This window comes from Tachyglossus aculeatus, chromosome 10 (genome assembly GCF_015852505.1).
Source record: "Tachyglossus aculeatus isolate mTacAcu1 chromosome 10, mTacAcu1.pri, whole genome shotgun sequence".
NCBI lineage: Eukaryota > Metazoa > Chordata > Mammalia > Monotremata > Tachyglossidae > Tachyglossus > Tachyglossus aculeatus.
This window is the reverse complement of record NC_052075.1, coordinates 53,732,989-53,748,632: the sequence shown is the minus strand read 5'-3', so window position 1 is coordinate 53,748,632 and position 15,644 is coordinate 53,732,989. Positions and strand designations below refer to the sequence as shown.

Below are 15,644 nucleotides of genomic sequence, written 5' to 3'. Positions count from 1 at the left end.
TTCATTCACAATCGTATTTATTAACTTTATTAAGTATCGTCATCATTATTATTACTATCACCCGTAAAATGGGAATTGAGACTGTGAGCCCCAGGTGGGACAGAGACCGTGTCCAACCCGATTTGCTAGTAACCACCCTAACGCTTGCTACAGAGCCTGGCACTTAACAAAAGCCACAATTGTCTATTATTCTTATTATTAGTGTTGGGAGCTGGCAGGCTATGAGCAAGCAAGCAGCTCGGGTGAGAGGGACAGTCTGCTGACCCCTCCTCCCAGACTGAGCCCCCCTCCTCCCCCATCCCCCCCGCCTTACCTCCTTCCCCTCCCCACAGCACATGTATATATGTTCATACGCATTTATTACTCTACTTATTTTATTTGTACATATTTATACTATTTATTTTATTTTGTTAATATGTTCTGTTTTGTTCTCTGTCTCCCCCTTCTAGCCTGTGAGCCCACTGTTGGGTAGGGACCGTCTCTATATGTTGCCAACTTGGACTTCCCAAGCACTTAGTACAGTGCTCTGCGCACAGTAAGCGTTCAATAAATACGATTGAATTAATGCTCCCCGTGCCCTCTCTTTTGCCCATCTTTGGGCAGGGGGAAACTCCTGGCTTCCGTCACTTTGATTGATTGATTGATTGAGGAGCTGTTGACTTGGTATGGTCAGGGGTCAAAGTGACCTCTTGACTAAGGGGAGGCCAAGCCACAGGGCCCGGACAACAAAGAAAGATTCGGAGATGGGGTCTAGGAGGAAGCAGGAAGCTTCCTGGAAAATCCCCAAGGGAGAAGAGAACAGGCCTGATGTGTTGAGGGAGTTGGCACCGACCGGGGTCCCTTCTCCTGTCCGGCGAGTTCCTCCACTCCTTGCCCTGGGGGGCCAACTAGTGCCAGCTACCCTAGGATGCCCCATTGTGCAGGGCCGAGATACAAGGAAGAGGGTCTGAGCTGGGGCTCCCAGCCCTAGCCTTCGACGCCGCAGACACGATGAAGCGTCTGGTTCTGCTGTGCTTCCTGCTGATCACCTCTCAATCAATCAATCAATCATATTTATTGAGCGCTTACTGCGTGCAGAGCACTGTACTAAGCGCTTGGGAAGTACAAGTTGGCAACATATAGAGACAGTCCCTACCCAACAGTGGGCTCACAGTCTAAAAGGGGGAGACAGAGAACAAAACCAAACTTGGGCCAAGTGGGATAGGCTAAGTGCTTGTGTCAACACAGCGGCAGTTTGGATGGACAGGAAGGGGCAGCTTTTAGCAACGTTGTGATTACTGATGGGGTCAATGCAATAGATGAGCCTACTTTTAGTCAGTAGACTTTAAGACACAGCGTGGCCCAGTGGAAAGAGCAAGAGCCTGGGATTCAAGAGGATGTGAGTTGTAGTCCAGGGTCTGCCATTTGTTGGCTGTGTGACCTTGGGCAAGTCACTTTATTGAGCGCTTACTGTATGTAGAGCACTGTACTAAGTGCTTGAGATAGTACAATATTGCAGAGTAGGTAGACATGTTCCGTGCCCACAGTACGCTTACAGTTCAGAGAATGAGTTTACAATTATCTGCAAAATGGGGATTAAGACTTTGAGCCCTATGTGGGATGGGGACTGTGTCCAACCTGAATATCTTGTAAGTACCCCAGTGTGGCAGACCTAACATCTGGGGCTAGGTAGTAAGCCAGGCCACCTGGCCTTCTGTGCTCACAGGAAGACCTACAAGGAGCAATGAAGGAAGTCAGACTGCTAGATGAATAACTTGATGCTGTTCTGAGAATTGCCTTGGGAATGTCCAGATCTAGGCATGAGCTCAGCCTTGCTGATAAGCTCAGCCTTGCTGATGAGCTCAGTCTTGCTGATAAGTTCAGCCTTGCTGATAAGCTCAGCCTTGCTGATAAGCTTGCAGTCATCCGCCTGTCCCCTGACTCCCTTGAGGCTCCTCACTGTATAAAATCCTCCACAGTGTGCTGAATAAACAGTCTCCTTGTCCACCTTGAGACTCGCCTGGCCTGCGTTCTTCCATTGCGTGTGCCCGTCTCCCCGCTGCGCCGGATGCGTGGAGGCAGACGGCAACAAATGGCGCCCGAACAGGGACAGGGACATGAAGCCTGGACCCTCAGACTCAGCACCGCAACCCTCACGAAGCAACCCATCACTGCGCAGTGACTCACCAAAGAAAAGGAAAAGGTGAGGGCATTTAAATTTACTTTCATTTTCAAACACCAGGCTTACAGCAGGGAAGAAAATGGGACAAATTCAATTCCATTCTCGGAATCATTATATCCAATTACTTAAGGATGTTGTAAAGGAGCGTGGGTTGATTATCACCACTGCCCAGATTGAACAATTTTTGGAATGCGTGGAAAAATGCTGCCCTTGGTTTCCAAAAGAAGGAATAGTGGATTTAGAACGATGGGAAATAGTGGGAAGGCAGATGAGTTCCAGACTACGAGAAGAAGGACCCCAGGCTTTTCCTATCGCTGCGTTCTCCTTATGGAACGTATTAAAGATTTGCCTTACTCCTGAACACAAAATTCCCTTGAAGGAAAAGTTGGCAGGGATAGATGTGGCCTCCGGCCCGGACGAAGCTATGATTCGTCCGGACCCCCCTTTGCCTCCCCCGCCTGAATCTGCATTGATAGACTGTAATCCTGAGCTATGGCCAAAAGGAAAGTGGAATCCTTTCACTGAGCCAGCTCCTTCCGCACCACCACCTCCACCACACCCTCCATGGGTCCCGAAAGCAGCACAAACACCTCTGCAGCGAGCGATGGGGGCTGCTATGGAAGGGGGAGAGGAGATACCTATTGAACTGTTGATGGGTTTCCCTGTGATGGAGCAACCTGACCCTGGTAATCCTGGTCAGGTAATACGTACCCACGAACTCTTGAATTTCAAATTATTAAAAGAAGAGAAACAGTGTGCTGCGACATATGGACCCACGGCTCCTTATGTGTTGGCACTCATAGAAAGTATTGCTTCCTCAATTCTTTGCCCGTATGATTGGCAAACCTTAGCCAAGACTGTCCTGGATGGCGGAGACTATTTGCTTTGGAAGGCAGAATTTTTTGATTTGTGCGTGGAGCAAGCGCGTCGCAATGATCATGCCCAACCTCCAGTTCAAATCACTTTCGAGATGCTTACAGGGACTGGGCCTTTTGCGGACACTGCCAATCAATTAACTTACACTCTGCAAGCATATCAACAAATAATGATAGCGGGGAAAGCTGCATGGCAAAAGCTCCCGGCCAAAGGAGAACAAAACTCCAGGTTTACAAAAATATTACAAGGACCGTCAGAACCATTTGAACAATTTGTCAGCCGCCTGACGATGGCTATCCAGCGCAGCGTCAGTGATAATGCGGCGGGAGTTATTTTATTAAGACAGCTGGCTTATGACAATGCTAACCAAGACTGCAAGCGTGCCTTAGCTGGGGGCAAACGGACTTTGTCCATCACTGACATGGTAAGCCGATGTCAGGATGTAGGGACAGCCTCTTTCAATGCTAATCTAATGGCCGCAGCAATGCAAAGACAAACTAAGGCAGACATGGTGTGCTTTCACTGTGGAAAGAGAGGACATTTGGCGAAGGATTGTCATAGCTCACGACAGAACTTTTCCAGACTGCTACCAGCCTCAGTATGCCCAAAATGCAAAAAAGGACGCCACTGGGCTTCTGAATGCCGCTCGATGTTCTCAAATAACGGCAGCCCTGTGCCGGGAAACGGATGAAGGGGCCGGCCCCAGGCCCCAACAACAATAGGGGAGGCGATCTCTCTGCAACGCGCAGCTGTTCCGAAGGAACAGGCTCTGACTTCTCCAGACAACTGTCCACCATCGGTGAATTGCAGCGAGCCACTAGCGGCTCCGCTGGCCTCGACCTCCCCGTGGTGGGACACTTGATTATAACCCCTGAAATGGGGGTTCAACGAATCCCCACGGGGGTCGCTGGCCCTCTCCCAAAGGGTACTGTGGGACTCTCGGGAAAGCGCGCAGGCTATTGTGAAAGCTTATACCTCCTGTGTTACTACATTACCTGCGGCCTCTGAAGCCACGAATCCCCGTGGTCTCGCGCCAAGAAAGCTGTGGCAAATGGACGTCACGCATTACCCTCCTTTTGGCAGATTGACTTTTATTCATGTTACTGTTGATACCTGTACATTATTTACTTTTGCGTCGGCTCACACTGGTGAATCAGTCAAACATGTTATGGATCATTTGTTTCTTGCTTTTGCCTTTATGGGAATTCCACAGGTATTGAAAACCGACAATGGCCCCGCATACACTTCTAAAGCGTTCCGGTCTTTCTGTAATATTTTTGCTATTCGCCATGTTACGGGTATTCCATACAATCCCACGGGTCAAGCCATTGTCGAAAACCGTCATCGTTGGCTCAAAGCCTTTTTGGAAAAACAAAAAGGGGGAGATGAACTGACCTCTCCCCATAGACAATTACAATCTGCTATATATACCCTTAATTTTTTAACTATGGATGACAAAGGTCTCACCCCTGCTGAAAAATGGGGTGGGAGGGACACTAAAGAACTCCCCGAAAGAGTAAAATGGAAGGACCCTCTCACGCGACAGTGGCGAGGGCCAGAGCCCTTATTAACATCATCAATCGTATTTATTGAGCGCTTACTATGTGCAGAGCACTGTACTAAGCGCTTGGGAAGTACAAATTGGCAACACATAGAGACAGTCCCTACCCAACAGTGGGCTCACAGTCTAAAAGGGGGAGACAGAGAACAAAACCAAACATACTAACAAAATAAAATAAATAGGATAGATATGTACAAGTAAAATAAATAAATAAATAAATAAATAGATAAATAAATAAATAAATAAATAAATAGAGTAATAAGTTTCAGTCTGTGCCTTGATCAGGTCTGCCGCAGAAGCAGCAGTTTTTTTGCCCCACCTTACCATGGGGCTGAGGGTATGCTTGTGTCTTTCCAGAAACTGAGGACCGCCCGATCTGGATACCCACAAAGAACATACGTCGCGTCCTTTCTACAGCTCGCCCTCCCTCACCCTGCATACTTCAGGAGCTGACAGAGAACCAGGATACAGACTCCGCGACCCTTCCTCTGGAGGATCAGCAGCAAAGTTCCTAAAAATGATGATCGCTTTCCTGATTCTCACCTCCTCCACTGTTGTGATTTCTGAGGACTATTGGACCTTTGTTCCGTACCCTCTGTGGGTGCGACCAGTTATGTGGCAAGATCCGGTGGGAAATATTCTCACTAATGCTTCTGACCTTGTAGGGGGAGATGCAATTCCGTGGGAAGGACCAGGAGAAGAGGCACTTGTCAATGTCTCCCTCCTTGCTACTCGCACTCAACTTTCTTTTCAATGTTGTGATTATCGTTACCCTCATATCTGTGTGACCCCATATTATTATAATGCCACATTTCCCGGATTTTTGTGGTCCGCGATCCGAAATCGGCTCCAAGGAGCCTGGCATTCTTCGAATGTCTCCCTTGATTTGTCACACCTTGCCTTACTCTCCGATGCTATGCAAAATACCCCTCCCTTGGCCATTCCTTCTGATATTGCTTCACCGATCATTTCTGCCCTTGAGGCGGTTAATCCTTTTAATTGGCTCTCAATGCTGCTTCATAGTCTCCCATATATTATTTTGTTGATCTTGGCCCTGTTTTGCCTGCCCTGCGTTGCCCGGTGGCTATCTGTCTTCCTTCGCCCGCTTCTTACTCAACTCCATGCTTTGCAATTGTTTCAAAAACAAAAAGGGGGACTTTTGGCAGACCTAACATCTGGGCCTAGGTAGTAAGCCAGGCCACCTGGCCTTCTGTGCTCACAGGAAGACCTACAAGGAGCAATGAAGGAAGTCAGACTGCTAGATGAATAACTTGACGCTGTTCTGAGAATTGCCTTGGGAACGTGCAGATCTAGGCATGAGCTCAACCTTGCTGATAAGCTCAGCCTTGCTGATGAGCTCAGTCTTGCTGATGAGCTGAATCTTGCTGATAAGTTCAGCCTTGCTGATAAGCTCAGCCTTGCTGATAAGCTTGCAGTCATCAGCCTGTCCCCTGACTCCCTTGAGGCTCCTCACTGTATAAAATCCTCCACAGACTACTGCACTAGCCTTCTCTCTGATCTCCCATCCTCGTGTCTCTCTCCACTTCAATCCATACTTCATGCTGCTGCCCGGATTATCTTTGTCCAGAAACGCTCTGGACATATTACTCCCCTCCTCAAAAACCTCCAATGGCTACCGATCAATCTGCGCATCAGGCAGAAACTCCTCACCCTGGGCTTCAAGGCTCTCCATCACCTCGCCCCCTCCTACCTCACCTCCCTTCTCTCCTTCTACTGCCCAGCCCGCACCCTCCGCTCCTCCACCACTAATCTCCTCACTGTACCTCGCTCTCGCCTGTCTCGCCATCGACCCCCGGCCCACGTCATCCCCCGGGCCTGGAATGCCCTCCCTCTGCCCATCCGCCAAGCTAGCTCTCTTCCTCCCTTCAAGGCCCTGCTGAGAGCTCACCTCCTCCAGGAGGCCTTCCCAGACTGAGCCCCTTCCTTCCTCTCCCCCTCGTCCCCCTCTCCATCCCCCCGTCTTACCTCCTTCCCTTCCCCACAGCACCTGTATATATGTATATATGGTTGTACATATTTATTACTCTATTTATTTATTTATTTATTTATTTTACTTGTACATTTCTATCCTACTTATTTTATTTTGTTGGTATGTTTGGTTCTGTTCTCTGTCTCCCCCTTTTAGACTGTGAGCCCACTGTTGGGTAGGGACTGTCTCTATGTGATGCCAATTTGTACTTCCCAAGCGCTTAGTACAGTGCTCTGCACATAGTAAGCGCTCAATAAATACGATTGATTGATTGATTGATTGATTGATTGAATAAACAGTCTCCTTGTCCACCTTGAGACTCTCCTGGCCTGCGTTCTTCCATTGCGTGTGCCCCTCTCGCTGGACGTGTGGAGACAGACGACAACACCCCAGTGCTTAGAACAATGTACTAACTTGTACTTCCCAAGTGCTTAGTTCCCCCTTCTAGACTGTGAGCCTACTGTTGGGTAGGGACCGTCTCTATATGTTGCCAATTTGTACTTCCCAAGCGCTTAGTACAGTGCTCTGCACACAGTAAGTGCTCAATAAATACGATTGAATGAATGAATGAATCTTCAAGAAATGCGAGCTGTCCTGGACACTGAAAGCCCACGGCTTGGACGGCTACTTATCTAGGCAACTCTCTGCCCAAGTGTGAGTTCGCCCCCAGTCCTTTCCTGCTTCTCCTCTTCAATAGTACTTATGGAGCGCTTACAGTGTGCAAAGCACTGTACTGAGTTCCCTCAGGCTCCTCCTTTCTTTCATTCATTCAGTCGTATTTATTAAGCACTTGCCGTGGGCACAGCACAGTACTAAGCGCTTGGGAAAGTACAATACAACAATAAAGAGTGACAATCCCTGCCCACAACGAGCTCACAGTGGTGGGGTTGGGGGGGAACGACACAGATAGCAATACAAGTAAACAGACATCAATACGAAAAAATAAAATTACAGCTCTATACATAAGTGCTGTGGGGCTGGGAGATGGGGAAAGAGCAAAGGGAGCAAGCCAGAGCAACGCAGAAGGGAGTGGGAGATGAGGAACTGAGAGCTCACCACCTCCAGGAGGCCTTCCCAGACTGAGCCCCCTCCTTCCTCTCCCCCTCCATCCCCCCCGCCCTACCTCCTTCCCCTCCCCACAGCACCAGTATATATGTTTGTACAGATTTATCACTCTATTTTACTTGTATATATTTACTATTCTATTTATTTTATTTTGTTAATATGTTTTGTTTTGTTGTCTGTCTCCCCCTTCTAGACTGTGAGCCCGTTGTTGGGTAGGGGCCGTCTCTATATGTTGCCAACTTGGACTTCCCAAGCGCTTAGTACAGTGCTCTGCACGCAGAAAGCGCTCAATAAATACGATTGAATGAATGAATGAATGAACCGTGCGTCTGTATGGTGCTTTGACTGTCCAACTGGGCAGGCTTAGATGGGGGGTGGGGGGAGTGGGGGTGTAGGGGTGTGTGTGTGTGTGTGTGTGTGTGTGTGTGTGTGTGTGTGTGTGTGTGTGTGTGTGTGTGTGTGTGTGTGTGCTGATAACACACCCTGAAAGCCCATCTCCTCCAAGGGGCTTTCCCAGAATAACCCCCTCTTACCTCATCTCCCACTAACTTCTGCATCAACCTGACTTGCTCCTTTTCCTCTTTCCCCCTCCCAGCCCCACAGCACTTATGTTATGTCTTGTCTTGTCTTATGCTGTGGAGTCATTTCCAACCCAGAGGGACTCCCAGAATGCCCCACCTCCAACCTCAATCGTTCCGGTAGTATATCCATAGAGTTTTCTTGGTCAAAATATGGAAGTGGTTTATCACTGCCTTCTTCTGTGCAGTAAACTTGGGTCTCTGCCCTCGACTCTCTCCCATTATGCTGCAGCCCAGAACAGGTGAATTTTGACTTGTAGCAGATTGCCTTCCACTCGCTAGCCACTGCCCAAGGAATGGAATGGATAAGGCCTCTGCTTGACTTTCCCTTCCATAGCCAAGACTGACGGAGTACTGGAAACTCTACAGATGCGATCCTGAGAGTGTAAGCACTTATGTATATTTTTGTAATTTATTTATTAATCTCTGACCCCCACCACCACCACCACTGTAAGTTCGTTGTGGGCAGGGAATGTGTCTGTTTATTGTTGTATTATACTCTCCCAAGCACTTAGGGCAATACTCTGCACACAGCAAGTGCTAAATAAATATGATTGAATGAATGAAGGTATAAGTACTAAGTGTCTGCTGTGTGCAGAACATTGTATTAAGCACTTGGGAAAGTCCAACAAAATTATAAGGCCAAATCTAGCTGAAGCCCCATTGAAGATCATCATCATCAATCGTATTTATTGAGCGCTTACTGTGTGCAGAGCACTGTACTAAGCGCTTGATGGGTAGGAAGTTCTCAGCTTCACCTCCCCTCCTGTGCCTAAGCTGCGGAGCACTGTTGGAGGAAATCCAGATATCTCTCTGACCTTGTCCACCTTAAATTCATTCTTATCTGCTTCAGTTCAGCCCTCTCCACTGCCCGTCAACAATACTTCTTCCTAATTCACTCCCGCACCCACTGCCCTCGCCAGCTGTTCCAGATAAACTCCCTCCTCAAAACTCCTGCCTTCTCCCCTTCATCATCATCATCATCAATCGTATTTATTGAGCTCTTACTATGTGCAGAGCACTGTACTAAGCGCTTGGGAAGTACAAATTGGCAACATCTAGAGACAGTCCCTACCCAACAGTGGGCTCACAGTCTAAAAGGGGGAGACAGAGAACAAAACCAAACATACTAACAAAATAAAATAAATAGAATAGATATGTACAATACGCCCCTTGACTGCTAACTTCCACTGTTGACTTTCTAACGGCGGGGTTAACATAAATATACATCACGCAAATAGACAACAACCTCAAAGAGCTGGATAAAAAGGAACAGTTAGTAAAGAACACTATTAGACAGCTATTCTCAAGCAAACAAACGCCATTATTATTATTCTCAACAAATGCGTTGTCGCGCTAGTCTTGAAAGCGCTAGTAGAGCGCTGCGATAAAGTGTCATATTTCTTTGGCCACCAGATGGCAGAATGCCACCCAGTCCGCCGGCTAGTGACGTCACTACACGGGGATCGGACCGGAGGGAGAACTTGCTCTCTCCGGTCGGATCGCGGACGTCTGTGCCGGATTCCTGCCCGCGCAGCCGCAGTCGGAGCCGGGGCAGGGACGGTCCTGTGCTTTGCGTTCTGCAGAGGCGATTGCGACCGGCAAGACGCTGGGTGTGTTTTCCCGAAGCGACCACCCGCGCCCAGTCGGTGATTCTTCCGATTGCTCTGTGACCTGTGCAAAGGACCGCTTGTGAGCCCACTGTTGGGTAGGGACTGTCTCTATATCAATCAATCAATCGTATTTATTGAGCGCTTACTGTGTGCAGAGCACTGTACTAAGCGCTTGGGAAGTACAAGTCGGCAACATATACAGACAGTCCCTACCCAACAGTGGGCTCACAGTCTAGAAGGGGGAGACAGAGAACAAAACCAAACATATTAACAAAATAAAATAGATATGTACAAGTAAAATAAATAGAGTAATAAATATGTACAAACATATATACATATACATAGGTGCTGTGGGGAAGGGAAGGAGGTAAGACGGGGGGATGGAGACGGGGATGAGGGGGAGAGGAAGGAGGGGGGCTCAGTTTGGGAAGGCCTCCTTCTGCCCGCTGAATCTCTGCTCCATCTATATGTTGCCAATTTGTACTTCCCAAGCGCTCAGTACAGTACTCTGCACACAGTAAGCGCTCAATAAATACGATTGATGATGATGATGATGTTGCCTTTACACAAAAGGGCAGTAGCCTGGTGTGGTACCCGGATCTCCCCGATCTTGTCCTTAATCAATCAATCAATCAATCGTATTTATTGAGCGCTTACTATGTGCAGAGCACTGTACTAAGCGCTTGGGAAGTACAAATTGGCAACATATAGAGACAGTCCCTACCCAACAGTGGGCTCACAGTCTAAAAGGGGGAGACAGAGAACAGAACCAAACATACCAACAGAATAAAATAAATAGGATAGAAATGTACAAGTAAAATAAATAAATAAATAAATAAATAGAGTAATAAATATGTACAACCATATATACATATATACAGGTGCTGTGGGGAAGGGAAGGAGGTAAGATGCGGGGATGGAGAGGGGGACGAGGGGGAGAGGAAGGAAGGGGCTCAGTCTGGGAAGGCCTCCTGGAGGAGGTGAGCTCTCAGCAGGGCCTTGAAGGGAGGAAGAGAGCGAGCTTGGCGGAGGGGCAGAGGGAAAGCCTCCGGCCCATTATCATCTCCGTCCAAATACAAAAATAGAGGACTTTCTCCCGCTTGGGCTCAAGAGCTCGGCGATCTAGGGAGTTTCGCTGGGTGCAGGAACAGTGGCCGCCTCGAGGAGGCGCTGCGGAGGCTCGTTAAACGGGCTTTGTTCCGGCCGAGCGGGTACAGAGCCTCAGGCGCCTCCAGAATAAGCAAAAATCTTCCCGCTTTTGTTGCTCCACCACGGACCAAATCCTTCATCTCCAGCGGAAAGGTTTTTCTTGACAGCTCTGGGGGCAATCCTATTACAGTTAGGCATCGCTGCCATCCATAATTTCCTAATTTCTTTTTCTCCATTCGCTCTCAAAACCAAGCCACCGCCTACAGCTAAAATCGCTGTGAGCAGGATTCGAACCTGCGCAGGGAAACCCTATTGGATTTCGAGTCCAACGCCTTAACCACTCGGCCATCACAGCTGTTAGGAGCTAAATTATTGCTGGATGACCCTCAGTGTATGCTAACGGGATCCTAGCTTTTCTTAAATCCTACTTTTGAATATTCTGCTTCCTTTTCTTCAAATGGATATGCGAGACCTGAGTGGTCTCTCTTCAATGAACAAAGGACTTCCAAAAGCTGGATAATAATGCACAACCCACTTGGGAGTGATCCGTGAGCCCCTTTGCTCTTCTTTCCCACGCAGAGGCCTGAATCAATCCAAAACAGAAGCAAAGAGACAAGTTAATTCTGTTTCGGCAGAGGATTTAAAAACATCCCAGACAGTAGACGGGTCGGGAAACCGGAAGCAAAGTGAACCGGTTAGTGCCGTTGGAAGCTGAGAAACTTTTATATTAATATAAAATGTAACGGTACCAATATTCATTCCATGTATTTATTGAGCGCTTACTGTGAGCAGAGCACTGGATTAAGCACTGGGGAGAGTACGCTACAACAACAAACAGACACATTCCCAGCCTACAACGAGCTTACAGCCTAGTGGTGGGGAGACGGACATTAATATAAATAAATGAATTACAGATATGTACATAAGTGCCGCGGGGCCGGGAGGGAGGAAAAACAAATGGAGCAACTCTGGGCAATGCAGAAGAGAGTGAGAGAGGAGGAATTTATTGCCGAATTGTACTTTCCAAGCGCTTAGTACAGTGCTCTTTACATAGTAAGTGCTCAATAAATTCGATTGAATGAATGAAAGGAAAGGAGGGGCTTACTCTTGGGATGGGCTCTTGGAGGAAATATGCCCTCAATAATACTTTGAAGTGGGGGGAGAATATGGGGATATATAGGTATAGCCAGAGCAGTGTGAGAGACCCAGGCAGATAGGCAAGGGGAAGAAAATTCTGAAAATCACTTCTCTGTCTCCTCCACTAGACTGAAAATTCCTTGAGAGCAGGGAATGTCCATTTATTGTATTCTCCCAGATTCTTAATAGGGTGCACTACAAGGTGTAAGTGTTCAATAAATAGCATTTATTAATTGGCTCAGTTTCATGAGTGTGCTTCTGTACGTGACAGTGTAGGCTGTGTGCTCAATGAGGATGGTCATAGAAACTGGAAATTGCTGTTGCCGCTGTCTATAAAAGGGACTTAAGATGTCTGAAGAGCTGACAGTCAAAGAGACAATGATAAAATTCAGGGACCTGGAAAGGGTTTGAGGAGGTCAAAGCCTGTTTTTGGGTAGGAACCATCTGTATATGTTTCTGGCTTGTACTTCCCAAGCACTTAGTACAATGGAATGAATGAATGTAATCCAACCTCCTGCCTCTAGAACAACTAAACCATCCAGAGCACTTAGTGGCCTTTTATTATGATTATTATTACTACTAATAATAGAGAAGCAGCGTGGTTTAGTGGAAAGAGCCTGGTCTTGGGAGTCAGAGGTCTTGGGTTCTAATTCTACTCCACCACTTGTCAGCTGGGTGACTTGTAAAGTCACTCCATTTCTCTGGGCCTCAGTTACCTCATCTGTAAAGTGGGGATTAAAACTGTGAGCCCCATGTGGAACAACCTGATTATCTTTTATCTACCCCAGTGTTTAGAACAGTGCTTGACACATAGAAAGCGCTTAAATACCAGCATTATTAGTAGTAGTAGTAGTAATAATAATGAAGTAGCATGGTCTAGTGGAAAGAGCACAGGCCTGAGAGTCAGAGGACGTGGATTCTAATCCCGACTGACCACGTACCTTCTGTGTGACCTTGGGCAAATCACTTAACTTCTCTGACCTCTCTCATCTTGTAAAATGGGGATTCAATACCTGTTCTCTCTCCTGCTTAGATTGTGAGCCCTATGTGGGACCTGAGTATTTTATATCTATCCCCGGAACACAGCTTAACAAGAAGCAGCATCACGCAGTGAATAGAACATGGGCCTGGGAGACAGAAGGTCAAGGGTTCTAATCCTGGCTCCACCACTTGTCTGCTGTGTGACCTTGGGTAAGTCACTTCACTTCTCTGGGCCTCAGTTCCCTCATCTGTAAAATGGGGATTGAAACCACGAACCCCATGTGGGACAGGGACTGTGCCCAACCTTGCATCCACCCCAGCACCTTAGTACAGTGACTGGTGCAGAGTAAGTGCTTCACAAATACCATTATTATTATTAATAACAAATACCGCTATTATTAGTAGTAGTTGTAAAAATAATAATAATAACCTGGGCCTTTTCAGTCAATCAATGCAATTATATACTCCTCTAGCCACAGCACCCCTCTGATTTTGTTTTGATTCTAGGTATTTTTCTGTGTGTCTTTTAATGTGTCTGTCTCCAAGGCCTTTTCCCACTTATCTTCTTAGATGTGAGCCTGCCTCCCTCCACCACTTGTCTGCTGTTTGACTTTGGGCCAATCACTTCTCTTCCCCTCCTCTGCAAAATGAGGATTCAATCTCTGTTCTCCTTCCTACTTAGACTGTGTGCCCCATTGTGGGACCTGGTTATCTTATATCTACTCCAGTGCTTAGTACAGGCATAGTAAGCACTTAACAAATACCACAGTTAATATTATTTTTGATATTTGGAAGCCTGTTCTGATGCTTTTATCACTCTGATAAAGCACTTGCATTATTCATATCAATGTCTGTCTCCCCCTCTGGACTCTAAGTTTGTAATGGGCAGGAAATGTGTCTGCTAATTCTCTTTTTATCATACTCTCCCAAGCAGTTAGCACAGTGCTCTGCACATAGTAAGTACTCAATAAATGTGATTTATTTATTGATTGGCAGTCTAAATCAACTCCAATTTATACTCACTTTAATTTGGCTGACGGTGAAACTGGAGCATCTCCGACCGGTAGATGTATAATGAAATACTCACCATTTGCCCTGCAATCTTCTTCTTTCCCCTTTGCCCTGGGCCTACCCATTGCCCTGTTCAGTTTATTTTCTCAGGCCCCGGTGGGCCCCATGTAGGACAGGGACTATGTCCATTACACTTATCAGTAACCTCCCCAGCTCTTAGGCACAAAGGCAGTGCTTAATACCATCAAAATTATGCATTAATTATGGCACTTGTTAAGCGCTTACTATGTGCCGAGCACTGTTCTAAGCACTGGGGAAGATACAAGTTAATCAGGTTGAAGACAATTCCTGTCTCACATAGGGCTAAGTGTTAATCCCCATTTTACAGATGAGATAATTGAGGCACAGAGAAGTGAAGTGACTTGCCCAAGGTCACACAGCAGCCAAATGCCAGAGCCATAATTAGAACACACGTCCTCTGACCTCCAAGCCCGTGCTTCTTCCACTAGGCCATGCTGCTTCTCAGTGTTTTGAATCGCCCTCCGCGTGGTATTCAGCCAAACCATTTTTTTATGGTATTCGTTAATCAAGCAATCAATCAATCGTATTTATTGAGCGCTTACTGTGTGCAGAGCACTGTACTTGCACTTACTATGTGCCAGACACTGTACTAAGCCCTGGGGTAGGTACAAGATAATCAGGTTGGACACAGTCCATGTCCCACATGGGACTCCCAGTCTCAATTCCCATTTTAGCGATGAGGTAACTGAGGCAATGAGAATTGAAACGACTGCCCAAATGGCCGCAGCACGATTTGAACCCAGGTCCTTCTAACTTCCGGGCCCTTGTTTCCTCCACTAGGCCATGCTGCTCCTCTGCTTCCCATTCCTCGAGAGGCCTTCCCCAACTAAGCCCTCCTTTTCCCTACCCCATTTCCCTTCTGCTCTAAATTGTAGAAAGGCCCCAGCCAGGATTTGCCCGGATTAACGCGATTGTGCTTCTGGGCCTACTTCCGAGCCTCCCGGGGTCGCCCCCGCCCCATCTTTCAGTCCCAATTTGGGGTCTAAGATTCAGTCCCGAGTTCGAATCTCTGGTCCTTCAAACCCAAGGTGAAGAAGGTTCTCCCACGGGTCTGGAAAAGACAAAAAAATGCGTCCCCCGGTGGGGGAAAGCGGGGAGCAAAGAGAGACGTTGTCGCTGTGTACTTCCCAAGCGCTTAGTACAGTGCTCTGCACATAGTAAGCGCTCAATAAATATGATTGATTGATTGATTGATTTTCTCCAACGCCGAGGCCTCCCTCGGCTTCGACGGTGGTTGGGGGCGAAAGTTTACCAAGGGTCGGGGGTGAAGGGTCTGATTTGGGGGGGTCGGGGGGACCCCGAGAGGACCAGGGGGGTCTGAAGAAACACAAACTGGGCGGGGCAGAGGGAGCCACCCCCCTCCTCCTCGGGATTGATTCGGACACGTCGGAAGGCCGCATTGTTTCGGCGGCGTCGGGGCGACGGTTATAAAAAGCGACGG

At 47.6% G+C, this 15,644-nt stretch overlaps 1 non-coding gene across 1 annotated transcript; it reads right to left on the bottom strand.

Annotated features, from left to right (window-relative positions):
• Positions 1–11,266: 11,266 nt before the first annotated feature.
• On the bottom strand, positions 11,267–11,348 carry TRNAS-CGA. The gene has a single exon. It is a non-coding gene; the product is annotated as a tRNA-Ser (tRNA).
• Positions 11,349–15,644: the final 4,296 nt, after the last annotated feature.